Source organism: Mobula birostris, chromosome 5 (assembly GCF_030028105.1).
Source record: "Mobula birostris isolate sMobBir1 chromosome 5, sMobBir1.hap1, whole genome shotgun sequence".
NCBI classification, from domain to species: Eukaryota; Metazoa; Chordata; class Chondrichthyes; order Myliobatiformes; family Myliobatidae; genus Mobula; species Mobula birostris.
In genome coordinates, this window is record NC_092374.1 from 52104782 (window position 1) to 52120046 (window position 15265).

A 15265-nucleotide genomic window follows, 5' to 3' on the forward strand; every position below is an offset into this window, starting at 1 on the left:
TTGAAGAAAGAGAGAAAGGAGGGGAATCAAAGGAAGGTGATGACAAGTGAGAAGAAGGGAAAGTGTGAGAGGGTAACCAGAATGGGGAATAGAAAAAAGAGAGAAGGTGGGAAGCGACAGAAATTACTGGAATTTGGAGAAATTGCTGTTCATGCCATCAGGTTGGAAGCTATCGAGACAGAATATGAGGCGTTGCTTCTGAAATCTCATCATGGCAGTAAAGGAGGCCATGTCAGAATGGGAAATCAAACTGAAATGGATGGTCACCAGAAGATCCTGTCTCTTGTGGTGGTGTTTGATAAAATGATCTCCCATCTGCGTCAGGTCTCGTCGATGTAGAAGAGGCTGCACCAGGAGCACCATATACAGCATATGACCCCTGACAGACTTGTAGGTGGAGTGTTGCCTCATTTGGAAGGACTGTTTGAGGCTCTAAAGTGTAGTGAGGGAAGAAGTGCATGGGCAAGTGTAGCACTTGTCACATTCACAGGGATGAGTGCCAAGAGAGATCAGTGGAACAGAACAAGTGGACAAGTGAGTCATGTAGAGAGTTATCTCTGTGGAAAGTGGAGAATGAGGTGGGGAGGAGTAAAATATGTGCTTTGTAATTGGATTATGTTGTAAATTATGAAAGTTACAGAGAATTAGGTGCTGAATATGGAAGCTAGTGACATGGTGGATAAAGAAAAGGGAAACCCAATCCTTGTTATGACTGCAGGAGGATGAGGTAAGGGCTGATGTGTGAGAAATGGAGGGGATGTGGGTAAGGGCACCATTGATAATGGTGGAAGGTAAATCCCATTCTTTGAAATAAAGAGGACATTTTAGACGTTCTAGAACGGAAAGCCTTATCCTAAGCACAGATGTGGTGGGGACAGAGGAACTGAGACAAATAAGAAGCACTTTTTACAAGTGACAGGGTGGGAAGAGGTATATTCAGGATTCAGTGTTGGTAGATTTGTAAAAGATACCAGTGGATAGTTTATCGCTGGACATGGAGATAGCAAGATTAAGAGAGGGGAGAGAGATGGGCTAAGTAAATCTGAGGGCAGGGTGGAAGCTGAAGAAAAAGTTGATGAAATTGACAAGCTAAGCATGGTGCAGGAAGCAGGTCCAATGCATTTGTTAGTGTAATGGAAGAAATGTTGGGGAGTATTACCAGTGTAGGCTTGGAACATGGATTCTTTCCAAGCAGCTAATGAAAATCAGACAGAGATAAGGCCCATGAGAATGCCCATGCCTACACCTAGTTTGGATAAAGTGGGAGGAGAATTTTTTTGAGGATAAGGACTAGTTTCACCAGACAGAAGAGGGTGGTGGTGGAGGGGAGCTGGTTTGGCCTGCTGTTAAGAAAGAAGCAGAGAGCTTTAAGGCCTTCCTGATGGGGCAAGATAATGTTTAAGGACTGGATGTCCTTAGTGAAAATAAAGTGATCCGGGCTAGAGGACTGAAAGTTCTTGAAGTTATGGCGCATATGTGAAGTGTTACAGATGCAGGTAGGAAGTGACTGAACCAAAGGGGACAAAACAGTGTTGAGGATACAAGTTAAGTGAGGCAGGAGCAGGCAGAAAGAATGAGCCTACCTGGACAGTTAGGTTCGTGGATCTTGGACAGGAGGCAGAAATGAGCAGTGTGCGGTAAAGAAACTATGAGGCTGGTGGCAGTGGATGGAAGATCACCAAAGATGATGAGTTTGGTAATTGTGTCGGAGACAATGGGCTGGTGCTCCTTAGTAGAGTCCTGTGCAAGCAGTAAATAAGAAGTATCTGAGAGGTGCCATCTGGCTTCAGCAAGGTAGATATCAGTCTGCCAGATTACAACAGCACAGCCTTATCTGAGGGTTTAAAGGTGATATTGAGATTGGTGTGGAGAGAGTTGAGGATGGTGCATTGAGAGGGGATATGGTTAGAAAAGGTAAGAAGAAAAGTGAAGTTGGGATATTGAAGCCCCATCAGCAGTCAAGGTAAAAACATGCACAGCAGGCAGAAGGCCAGGGCAGGGTGTCCAAGAAGAGCAGGAGGGTTGTACATGGAATTCCTTATCAAAGAAATAGGCTCAAATGGCTTATGAGGAATTCACTGAGGTGTGGCCATAGAGGGACAAAGGTAGGGCCCTTATTGAGGACAGAATGTTCAGAGGGGAAGGTTGGAGGGAATGGTGAAGACAGACAGAGTTTGGAGCTTGGGTCAGGGGAAAGTAGAGGCTTGGGGAAATCAGAGGAAAGAGGAAGGTTGGGGTGTTCGTGGAAAGTGGAGTGGGAGGAAAATGGGGGTCAGAATAATGAAGGGAGTTGTAGGTGTGAATCTGGGATATCTACTGCCCCTTCTTTTCTAGTCCTGATGAAGGGTCTGAGCTTGAAATACTGACTGTTTATTCCTCCCAAGTCGATGCTGTCTGGCATGCTAAGTACCTGCAGAATTTTGTGTGCCATTCACGAATTCCAGTTTTACAGCATCTCCCTTGTTTAACATAGCACCCATTGCCACTTATGTGACTCCTGAGGTGGTCCCCCTTTCATGTTGAAGGGGCTTCCACGCCTAACTCTGCCACTCCATGTATTCTAGCAGAAGGAATCTATAAGGTAGTCCTTCCCCACAGAGCCTTAGCACTAACTGCTCTGAGCTTCAGTGCATCCCTCAGCATGCACTTCTGCAGCCTGGACTGTGCAAGTTCTGGAAGACCAAGAAGTTTTGGACAGACCAAATGGTATCCTTCACTGAGTTGATGACCTAACAGCAGCGCTTAAAAAGTAACACGTGCAAAACGCTGGAGGAACTCAGCAGGTCAGGCAGCATGTATGGAGAAGAATAATCAGTCAACGTTTCAGGTTGAGACCCTTCACCAGGACTGGAAAGAAACGGGGAAGAAATCAGAATAAGAACGTGGAGGGTGGGGGGTGGGGGGAAGGAGTACAAGCTAGGAAGCGTAAGGTGAAGATATGAGAGAGGGAAGGTAAGTGGATGGAGGTGATGGTGAAGTGAGAAGCCAAAGGTGATAGGTGGAAAGGAAAGGTAAAAGGCTGAAGAAGGAATCTGACAGGAGAAGAGAGTGGACCATGGTAGAAAGGGAAGGTGGATTTCCAGTTCAGTTCCATCTAATATAATGGGTGCCTCTCAAACTCCAACCTTACATCCCCATTGTGAGAGGTGGAAATGGGAAAGGGAAGCCAACAGGGCTTCGGTGAAGCTGTGTAGGCTAATCCCCTGTAAAGTGGATACAATGAATCACTGAAACATTGATGAACTCCAATCATACCATCGACTTTGGATGATGGAAACTGGAGGTCATCAATGGTCTAGGCTCCACTGGGACCTATCGGGCCAAGAAGAGAAGAATAATATAATGGTTATCATTTTAATATTAAAGTTGGTGATTTTGTAAACTGCTAGATAGTTTGTCTAAAATCATAGTATTATACAGATTAGCTGGAAAGTTGGGTGGAGCAAAAATAAATGGAGCTTAATCCTGACAAAAGCAGGGTGATGCATTTTGGGAGGGCAAACAGGGGCATTATGTTTAACAATTAATAGCAGGACCTGAGGGAGCGTTAGTGGACCTTGGGTACAGGACCATAGTTCCCTGAAAGTGGCAGCAAAGGTGGATAAAATCTTTTTCAAAATGTTGCCAAGCTGTGGTTTCCTTTGCAATTGCAGCTCAGATTTAGTTGTTTATAAAGTTCATAGGGATGGTTTTGGGGATATTGAGGGGAATAAAAGTTAAGGTTAGAGTTTGCAGAAGGGATTAGGTACGGGGATGTGGAAGAGTTAGGGGTCAGGCCTCTGCTCCATGCTACACATTCGAAGTCCAGTGATGTGGATGGGTGATGAAGGATGTCTGCAGAATAGGCCTTCACTCCGTGCCTGAAGGCCATTGACCAAGAGTCTGTGTAAGCAGGAAGCATGAGGACCAGTCAGTCAGCAGTCCTGGAATTCGAGCCTATGGCTCGGGGTCATATCTTTGGCTATCCTGGGCTTTGAAACCGAGGACCAAAGCCTGAAGGTCAATCGGTAGTCATGAATTCAAAGCCCAATGTCCAAAGCCCGGAGACTGAATGCTGGAAGCCTGTCCTGTTGGAGTTGGAGGACTGTCTGTGGTGTGTGGGTGTGTGGAATGGAAGGTAGGAGGGAGTAAAGGGGCTTGTTTTGCTGTTGTTGCTTTGTTTTTTGTTGTATTCTGCGACGTCCTGCCAAGCATTGTGGGTATGATATGTTGGCACCGGAATGTGTGGTGACAATTGTGGGCTGCCCCCAGTATGACGCATTTTACTGTATGTTTCAATATACATCTGATTGTGAATGTAAAAAGAGCAGATGGGATACTTGTCTTTATTGCCAAGTTGTAGAACATGAGAGATGGAACATCATGTTACACCTTTATAAAACATAGGTTAGGACACATCTGGAGTATTATGTGTTGTTCTATTTATCACACTAATGGAAGGATGTGATTATACTGGAAAAGATGTGGAGGAGATTCATCAGGATGCTGTGTGTATTGGAGCATTTCAGTTATAAGAAGAGACTAGGTAGGTCAGGTTTATTTTTCCGGCGGCTGAGGAGGCTGAAGTTTGACCTGATACAGGTATGCAAGATTATGTGAGGGGTTGATAATGTGGATGGTAAAAATCTGTTTTCATAGTATGAGGTTGGGGAAGACAAGTTTATGATGCTAGGGAGGAGGTTTAGAGATGATCTGAGTTTTTTAAGACTCAGAGGGTGTTTGGACTCTGTAAAGCAGCGCCTGAGGTAGTGGTGGAGGGAGATACAACACTTAGGAAGTATCTTGATAAACACTTCAAATGCCAAGGCATAGAAGCTTGAAGATCTAATGGGAGTAGATATTATGATTATGAGGACACGCCATCCCTTTTTATTGTCATTTAGTAATGCATGCATTAAGAAATGATAAAATGTTTTTCCAGAATGTTATCACGAAAAACACATGACAAACCGACCTAAAAACTAACAAAAAGCACATAATTATAGCGTATAGTTACAACAGTGCAAAGCAATACCATAATTTGATAAGAAAAGACCATGGCACAGTAGAAGTCTCAAAATCTCTCGAAAGTCCCATCATCTCACGCAGACGGTAAACCTCCAGCGCCACAAACTTGCCGGTGCAGTATCCTGGAAGCATTCGACCACAGTCCGACTCCGAGTCCGTCCGACAAACTCCGAGCCCCTGACCACCTATTCAGCACCGAGCACCATCTCTGCCGAGCGCTTCGACCCCGGCCCCGGCAACAGGCGAAACGCAAAGCCGAGGATTTGGGGCCTTCGTCTCCGGAGATTCTCGATCGCACAGTAGCAGTGGCAGCGAAGCAGGCATTTCAGAAGTTACTCCAGATGTTCCTCTGCGCTTCTCATGGCTGTCTCCATCAAATCCGGATTGTGCACGGTCCCTAGTTACACAGAATTGATATTCATTCGGAATGGCCGCGCATGCTGCGTCGCACTGCCATCTTCTTCTCCCTCCCTAGAATTGAGAAAATGGAATAAGTGCAATGAGCAGCATAGATTTGATGTCCTGAAGAGCGAATTTCTGCATGGCATAACTCTCTGACGCCGTGTTATTATGTAACAGTACATGTGCTGAGATGACCTCTTCTCAAATAGTGATTCGTGGAGTGGGCCAATGGCCTTGTGACATTTTAGCTTTCCAGAATTTACCTCCTTCCTGTGTATGCTTGAAGTTCTACCTCCTTTGAATTAATTCTGACTAGTCCATCCCACTTTCCTTGCGCAAATTCTGTATGTTACCCAGCAAAAATAACAATTTCTGGTTGAGTTTATTTCATAGGGTAGTATTTTATTTACGTTTTCACTTAGCTCAAAAGAGAAAAGGATGCATGAATACTCACAAATTTTGTATGTTGTGGTCTAACCTCTTACCTTGATTAATTCTTCAGTGATAGAAATGTATCATTGGAAAGGACTCAGAGAATTGATTTTTGCCAGTATTTTTTCCTTTGATAACAGTGAGAGAAAATAAAGGTAATTGAATCAGGAACAGAAAAACAATGACGATGCACTCAAAATCTAAAAGTAGACTGATACAAATAAAAATAAATATGCTGATGTTGTATAATTAGGTGAAAAACAATTCTGATTGAAGTTAGAAACAGAATCAGATGCACATCAGCTCTGACAGGGTTTGCAGGCCATTAATTCCTACAAAGCAAAACCTAACATCATGAATGTCTGTGATGCTTCATTCCCAGATGAGCTCAACAACTTTTATTCATACTTTTAAAGGGGGAATAACACTTCACCTGTGCAAATTTCTGTGGCATTTGGTGGAGCTGTGATTTCTGTCTCAGACGTCAGAACATCTTTCTAGAGAGAGAGCTCTCACAAGGCATTAGGCCGTGATAGTTAACCTGGTTGAGTTCTGACAACCTGAGCCAACCAACTCATGGGAGTGTTCAAAGACATCACATCCTTAATGTTTCACTGCTGCAGAAAGGGTGACAATCTATCAGTGCCCAAGAAGAGCAGGGTGAGCTGCCTCAACGAGCATCATCCAGTGTCACTCACATCTACTATGATGAAGAGCTTTGAGAGGCTGGTCATGGCTAGAATCAACCCCTGCCTAAGGAAGAACCTGGACCTGCAGCAATTTGTCTTTCATTACAATATGTCTACATTGGTTGCAATCTCACTAGCTTTCCACTTGGCCTTGGGTTACCTAGAAAATAGTAATACCTATGTCAGTTTGCTATTTATTGACTACAGCTTAGAGTACAACAGCTTCATACCGTCAGTTCGAATCAATCAAGCCCCAAAACCTGAGCCTCTATACTTCCTTCTGTAACTGGATCTTTGACCTTCTCATTGGGAGAGCAGATCAGAAATTTCCTCCTCGCTGACAATCAATACTGGTGCATCTCAAGGATGTGGGCTTAGCCCATTGCTCTATTTTCTACACTCATGATTGTCTGGCTAAGCACAACTCAAACACATCTATAAATTTGCTGACAATGCACCTATTGTCGGTAGAATTTCAGATGGTGACAAGGAGCAACAACTTTGCACTGATCTTCAGTAAGACCAAGAAATTGATCATGGACTTCAAGAAGGGAAAGTAGAGGGAACACATATCAGTCCTCATTGAGGGATCAGAAGTAGATAGGGTTTCAAGTTATCTGTGAGGCATAAAAATAATTTCTCAGGCAAGGAAGAACCATACCTCCTCCTTCCTTCCCTAACTGTAAGGTGTTATATTGAATTCTAGGTTTCTTTCCTTGCCAAATGAAGCAGGAAATCCATTTGTCCCATTCCCTGAATTGATTATCATCCACCTCCACTGGTAAAGTACGGAAAAGATACAATAACCGAGGAAGAATATTCATTTTTATAGTATTTATCCTTCAATTTAAACTTAAAAAGGGGATAAGATTCCATCTATGCATATCCGCTTTTATCTCTGAGGTTAATGGCCCATAATTTACCTGTGACAGTGTTGAAAGATCCTTCGGCAGGGTTATTCCTAAATATTTTAATGATTTAGCTTCCCACTTAAGATCATATGTATCCTGCAATTTTTTGGATGGTGTATAATTTAGGGACATAACCTGCGTTTTCTTTACATTTATTTTATAACCTGATATTTTCCCAAAGTCATCCAACAGTGTAAACAATCCTATAAATGATTTTTCTGGTTCACTCAGATAGACCAAAACATCATCTGTGAATAACGCCACTTTCTGTTCAAACCCTGCCACCTTGATACCTTTTACGATTTCGCTCTGTCTTATTAGTTGGGCAAGCAGTTCAATATATAGCGCAAAAAGGAGAGGAGAAATTGGGCATCCCTGTCTAGTGCCTCTCTCTAAGATGAAGGAGTCAGAGAGGTCCCCATTTATCTTAATTCAGGCTGTAGAACTGTCATATAGAGTCTGAATTACTTTAATAAACTTTTCTTGAAAGCTGAATCTTCCTAACACTCTGTATAGGAATGCCCAACTAACCGAATCAAAAGCTTTCTCAGCGTCCAATCCTACTACCATTGTCTCTGTCTCGTTCTCATTAACCTGTTCTAATATGTGCAGAGTTCTCCTTATGTTGTCCTGTGTTTGTCTTTGTTGAATAAATCCAGTCTGGTCTAAATGGATTAGGCCAGCATCTGCGCGCTAATATAGATGTAAATAGTTTGTAATCTAAATTAAGAACACTAACTGGCCGATAATTGCCACATTCTAGTTTATCTTTACCCTCTTTAGGAATAACTGAAATAATCACTTCTCTCCAGGAAGGTGGAGTTTCTCCTCTCTGCAAGATCCAATTAAAGGTGTTAAGTAGTAATGGTGCTAACTGTGTCTTCAGGGACTTGTACCACTCTGAGGTAAACCCATCAGAACCCAGGGACTTTCCAGCCTTTAACCTAGAGATGGCCACGTTCAGTTCTTTGACAGTTACTGGTTCTAATAAACTTTCATTTTGTAAATCTGTAAGTTTAGGTAGATCTAAAAAATTCAATACACTGTCTATATAGGGCTCATTGGGGGCCCGGGGTTGGGAGTACGGCTCTCGATAATATGTTTCAAAACTCTCTTGAATTTTCCCTATTGTACTCTCCACAAGCTTTGTCTTTGGATTCTTTATTTTATGAATTGTATTGTCTGCTTGTTGTTTTCATAATTTATATGCTAATAATCTAGCTGATTTACCTCCTACTTCATAATTCTTTTGTCTGAGGTAAAGAAAATTTCTTTGAGTTTCCAACGTATAAATATCGTCAATTTCACTTTGCAAGTTCCTAATTTCCTGTTTTCGATTTGAATTACTTTTGTTGCTATCTACAACTTGAAGTTGTTTTAATTTTCCTTGAAGGTCTGCTAATTTTTGTGCATTGATTTTTTTCATGTAAGTGGTAATGGAAATAATTTTCCCTCTCAGTACAGCTTTCAATGTATCCCATAAGATCACTGGTGATGTTTCTCCCGTGTCATTAAGATCTAGATATTCTTTGATTTCTCCCCTTAATCTCTCCATTACTTTCGGGTTATTGAGTATATGTGAGTTTAGCCTCCATAGTGTTTTCCTCATTTTCCTTTCCAGGATTAGAGACATAGAGACTGGGCTATGATCCGACAGATCAATTGTTGCAATATTACAGTTTTTTATCCTGAGTCTATCTGTATTAAAGATAAAGAAATAGTCTATCCTTGAATAGGCTGAATGAGGGAAGGAGTAATATGTATAATCTTTACTAGTAGGGTGTAATTCCCTCCAGACATCTATAATTCCCAACTCCTCCATCAATGAATTCACTTTCCGAGTCAGAGGTTTATTCTGAGTAACTATTCTTGAAGAATCTAATATAGGATTTAATCTAATATTAAAATCCCCTCCACAAATTACTACCCCTTGAGAACTGACCAGTAGGTCAAAAATGTGTCTATAAAATGACCATTCACAACCTGGAGGAGCATAAACATTCAGCAATGTTATTTCTGTACCTTCTATTCTTCCTGTGATTTTTATGAACTGTCCTTCTTTGTCTCTAGTCTCTGAAATATGTTCATAATTAAGAGTACTTGATATTAAAGTAGCTACCCCTCTTTTGTGACTCAATTTATATGATGAATAAAATACATGCTTAAAGCCCATTCTTTTTAATTTTCCATGTTCAGATTGGCTCATATGTGTTTCCTGGAGGAAAGCTATTTGTGCCCTCTCTTTTTTCAGTTTAGACATAATCTTATTTCTTTTAATTGGATTCAAAACCCCATTAACATTATAGGAAATTATTTTTACCAATTCAGTTTGCATTTTTCTCTAGTAGAAAAAAAACTCTCCTTTTCTAACCAAACAGTAAGCAATCCCTTCTCAACAGTAAACCAAGACATATAACCACACCCTAGACATTTTTGAACGTGCAACATTTGAAAAATTTTTCCCGACTTCCCACAGTGAGGCCTGAGCACCGACCCGCCTCAGTTCAGAGGGATAACCTCTATCTTCACCCTGTGTTAGAGGGCCCTCAGCAGTTTGAATAATCATAGAGAATTTTCTCCTATTTATGTCTCGACCATATTGCTATCATTCAAGTTATTCCGTCTAGTTTATTTTCAGTTACCAGTTTTCATTTTACCTTTAAGTCCAATTTACTCTTTTCAGTCATTTCTCTTAATTAATCTGTATTCTCTGTACATTCGCGTCTGAATATTTGCAGCTTTTCCTTGTAGTTTGACACTCTGGTTCGAGTGGAGCATCCTCGCCCCACTAACTGCCACGACTTCTGCCGAATCCTCTCCAGTAGCGATTCCGGTTGGGTGATAACTTTAATAGGTAGTCCCCGGTCCGCCAGGTCCAATGTTGCCTCCTCCACCGTAGCGTAAGTTTTTGTCCCTTCGTCGTAAAAGACTCTCAGCCGAGCTGGATACAGGGTCTGGAATCTGATGTTGTTTTCCTTCAGGACTCTCCGTGTTTCCGTATATTCCTTCCATCTGGCAAGAATCCCCGGTGTGTAGTCGTGGTCTAAACTGATTTTACAGTTGTTCCACATGAATTCTTATTGTAATTTATAGTGTTTTTTATAATTATGTATTGCAATGTACTGCTGCTGCAAACAAATTTCATTACATATGTCAATGATATTAAACCTGATTCTGATTCTGATTCCAGGTGCTAAGAATTGAAGGGAAGATTTGGAATTATACACAAGGATTAGAGATTGCTAACCAGATTGACTTTATTTTGACCTATTGCAAAAATAGGCAAGAATGATTCTATAGAAAATACTCTGCTGTGTCGCAATGCACCACAAGGATGAGAACCGAATTAAATTTGAACTATTTTGTAGTATTAATTGACATCTCTTTTGTATTTATGCATGAGTCATCTTATTCTTATGTTGTGGGGATTGATTGATTTGAAAGAGAGAATCTTCTCCCTGGCCTGTGAAAAGATAAAAAAGTATAAGTTCTGTTTCCTTAAGACCAGTAACTAGCAAAATAAAGAACTTCTGCAGTTGTTGAAAAATCTGAAATGAAAAAGAGAAATTGTTGGAAATACTCAACAATTCAGACAGCATCCACACAAAGAGAGAAAAAAAAAGTGATAATGTAACCATTGTCCTCAGCCTGAACACCTTTGTTGTGGCAGGTAAAATTATATCGACTTCACTTTTAGGTGTCTAGATCAACTCCAAGGAGCTGTCAGAAACAAGACATTTTTCTCAGATGTGAGTTCATCTCTATAATCAGAAAGTGACATATGCTGTCATCCTGAGAGACCACAGCCAGACTTTGTTCCATTGGGCCAATGCTTCTCACTCAGGATGGTGCCTTAGTCTCCCAATAACAAGTAGATGGACAGATTCCTGGATTGTTGAGACATTCTTAAAGCTCTGTTGAACATTGTGATGGCAATGGTGCAAACTGCTGAAATTTAAACTTGCATGATTGAAATTTCATAGTTTGTGTGAATGTGTAAGAACATATGCTACATTTCCTGTAGAGTCCACATTGCAGTTTTGGAATTTTGTTATGTTGGGATCATTAACACTGAAACTTCTGTGGCTGAGTAATGAAAAGTTCCCACCCTGACTCTATCGATGAAAGCATTAATATTTTGATACCACATTGGGTAACCAACATTAAATTTGATATTCACTTCAACATCTTTTCATATTTTATACAAAATTGTATGTCTTCTCTTTACTGATTCCTCAGTTATGATAACATATTATCATATTTTAATAGCCATTAAGTCAATTTTGTTTAGTATTTTCTGATAACCCAAAAAGATTACATTTCGTTAGTCCTGACGAAGGGTTTCGGCCCGAAACGTCGCCTGTACCTCTTTCTAGAGATGCTGCCTGGCCTGCTGCGTTCACCAGCAACTTTTATGTGTGTTGCTTACCATATATCGAAGATTGGCTGACTGGCAGGAGGCAAAGTGTGGGAATGAAAGGGGCCTTTCTCATTAGCTCTGGGTGGCTAGTGGTCTGCTAGGGTTAGTGTTGGAACTGCTTCTTTTCACTTTGTATGCCAATGATTTGGACGACAGAATTGATAGGTTTTTGGACAAGTTTGCGGATAACATGAAAATAGGTAGAGGAGTAGGTAGCGTTGAAGAAGCAGAGAGTCTTCAGAATATTATGACAGTTTGGGAGAATGGGCAAGAAGTAGCTGATGGAATATAGTGTAGAGAAATGTATGGTCATGTGCTTTGGTCGAGGAATAAAGGTGTAAACTGCTTTTTAAATGGAGAGAAAATTCAGAACTCAGAGGTAGAAAGGAACTTGGGAATCCTTGTGCAGGATTACCTAAAGATTAACATGCATGTTTAGAAGGTGGAATCAAGCCAAATACAATGTTAGCATTTATTTTGAAAGGACTATAATATAAAACTGAGGAGATAATGTCGAGGCTTTATGAGGCACTGGTGAGCCCTCACTAGGAGTATTGTCAGCAGTTTTGGTCCCCTTATCTAACAAAAAATGTATTGGCATTGGAGTGGGTCCAGATGAGATTCACGAGAGTGATTCCAGGGTTGAATGTTTTAATATAAGAGGAGCAAATACTGGCTCTGGGTCAGTATTTGCTGGAGTTTTAAAGAATGATTTGGGGGTGGGGGGGCGGATCTCAATGAACTCTATCAAGTATTGAATGGCCTAGATAGAGTGGATGTGGAAAGGATGTTTGCTATGTTGGGGGAGTCTGGACCACAGGGCACAACCTCAGAATAGAGGGTCATCCATTTAAAACAAAGATGAGAAAGAATTTCTTTAGCCAGAGGGCCAGAGGGTAGTGAATTTGTGGAACTCATTGCCACAGATATCAGTGGATGTCATGTCATTGGGTATATTAAAAGTAGAGGTTACGAGGAGAAGGCCGGAGAATGGAGTTGAGAGGGATAATAAATCAGCCATGATGAAATAGCAGAGCAGTCTTGATGGGGTGAATGGCCTAATTCTGCTCCTATGTCTTATGGTCTCACAGTCTTGCGTTCACCTTCAGTTACTATATGTGGTTATGAGAAAAAGGCAAGCAGATGGAGCTGAGTGCACTGCCAGATCAGCCATGATCTTTTCTGAATGGTTGAGCAGGCTCAATGGGCCGGATGGTCTACTCCTGCTCCTATTCCTTATGTTCTTATGTAAGAGCACCATCTGAGAATTTCAAAATGGAACTATTTCCAGAAATAATATCAGGATAAATTGTTTATATTTCACCAGCTGTAACATTTTAACTGGTTAGCAAAATCATATCAGAACTTCAGAACAGTTTTGATTATTGCTTAACTGTGGATAATGCAGGATCTTAACAAAGCAATCAAACAGCCCAAAGAGCTTTATGTATTAACTTTCTTTGACATGAACTGAGATTGCTATGTAAGCAATTACTTGTAACCATCATTTCCTTCCTGCTTCTGTATGAAACCTATCACTGAGCAAAATGCACCAGGACACTGCTTGCAAATATACAAATTAATGGAAGCGGCCCAACTGGGTTCGAACTCGGGAACCTTCGCTCCGGAGTCCGGCACTGAAGTCACCAGCCAGCCCTGTGTATTGCAAGTGTATTGGTTTTATTCACATGAAGGACAAGGTCAGTATACTGAAACATGTTAGGAACTGTAATATAGTATAAATTGATCAGGAGGGTATAGATTAATCAGCAAAAAGGGCAGACACATGGCAGATGAAATGTAACACAAATCCATGAACTTATACACTTTGGCAGGCAGAATAAACAGAAATGATTGTCTCAATTACACAGCTTTAAATCATTAGAAGAAACAGAGTAACCCAAGGGACCATCGACAAAAAACTTTGAAAGTGATAGGAAAGGTTGATAAAGTTATTCAACACATAACAAGATTCTTCTGTTCATAGGTAGTATAAGTACAAAAACCAAAATTTTTGCAAGCTTCAATATAGTGATGAGAGACATGAGTTTTTGAAAGGATTAGAATAGCTCAGATTTTTCTTCAACTGGAGAAGATTAAGAGAGGAGTTAAGCAAAATGCTCAAAATCGTGAGCAGTTTTGAAATATTAAATGAGGGGAATTTCTTCCCCACTGTCACACAGGTCATTAAGCAGGTTTAAGAGATTTGCCAAATGTGGCCGAGGGACAAGAGGTCATTTTCTTTTAATTCAATAGCTGATATGTTCTGGAATGTAGATTAAATAGCAAATTCCAAATGGGAATTAGATATAAAGCCAAAATGGAAAATAGAATGCATGCTAATGAGAAATGTGAGGCTTATGCAACGGTTTGGATAATTCTTTCAAAGACGGGCCAAATGATTATCTTCTCTTTTATAAGTTGGATGAATCTACAAACCAAATGCATAATTTCCAAAAAGCTGTGAGAGTAACCTAAATTTCATGCTATTAATAGGATTTTTTACATCCGCTTGAAAAAAAAGATTGACTTAATTGATTACCAATATATTCCTATTGCATATAATCATCACTTGACTCTGACACCATGATCCTCAGTTGCCTTCTCTTCATGTATTCAACCTCTCCTTAAATGCATAAATCATTTCACATCAGTATTTCTTCAAAGTAGTGAGACCTATGTGTTTGCTGCTCTCAAAGTAAAGAAGGTTCTTCTGATTTCCCAAAATAGGATCTTGCTGCCCATCTGAAATTGTGGGCTCCACTTCAGCTTTTTTCCCATCATCAGGAATGACTATATTCTGGAATAACTCCCATAGATTGGAAGCAGCAAATGCAAACCCACTGCTTAGTAAATGGAGGAAACAAGCAACTGCAAACTCGTAAAATATAAGAATCTATTCTAGAGGAAATGGTCACTGGGGATTGTGGGGAAAATATTAATATTGGTCAGATTTGATATTGATTACTGAAAGGAATATTATGCGTGATATATCTTGAATTGGAAAGACCTAACTAGTGGTTGTGGTGTATTTGCATTTTTACAAGGCCTTCAAAGAACTGTTCAAGAAATTATTAAAGAAAACTACAGCATAAGAGAGGGGGTAATATACCAGTGTATATTGTGGATTGGGTAATGGGCAGAAAATAAACAATTGATAACTCAAGTTAATTGCTTCCTTCTTTTACAATGCTTCGGTTATCTAAATATCCATTAAATAGGGCTTTATCTATTGACATTTTAATGTGCACATGTATGCATGCACTACCCTAATCAAACCACATTGTTACTTTATTGAATAAATACCTATTGTTAGTCAATCACAACACGGTTCCAAACCTATGCTCTTTTTCCAATAAAACAGATTTTCTTCTGGTGACAATATATCAATGTGTATTCTGACT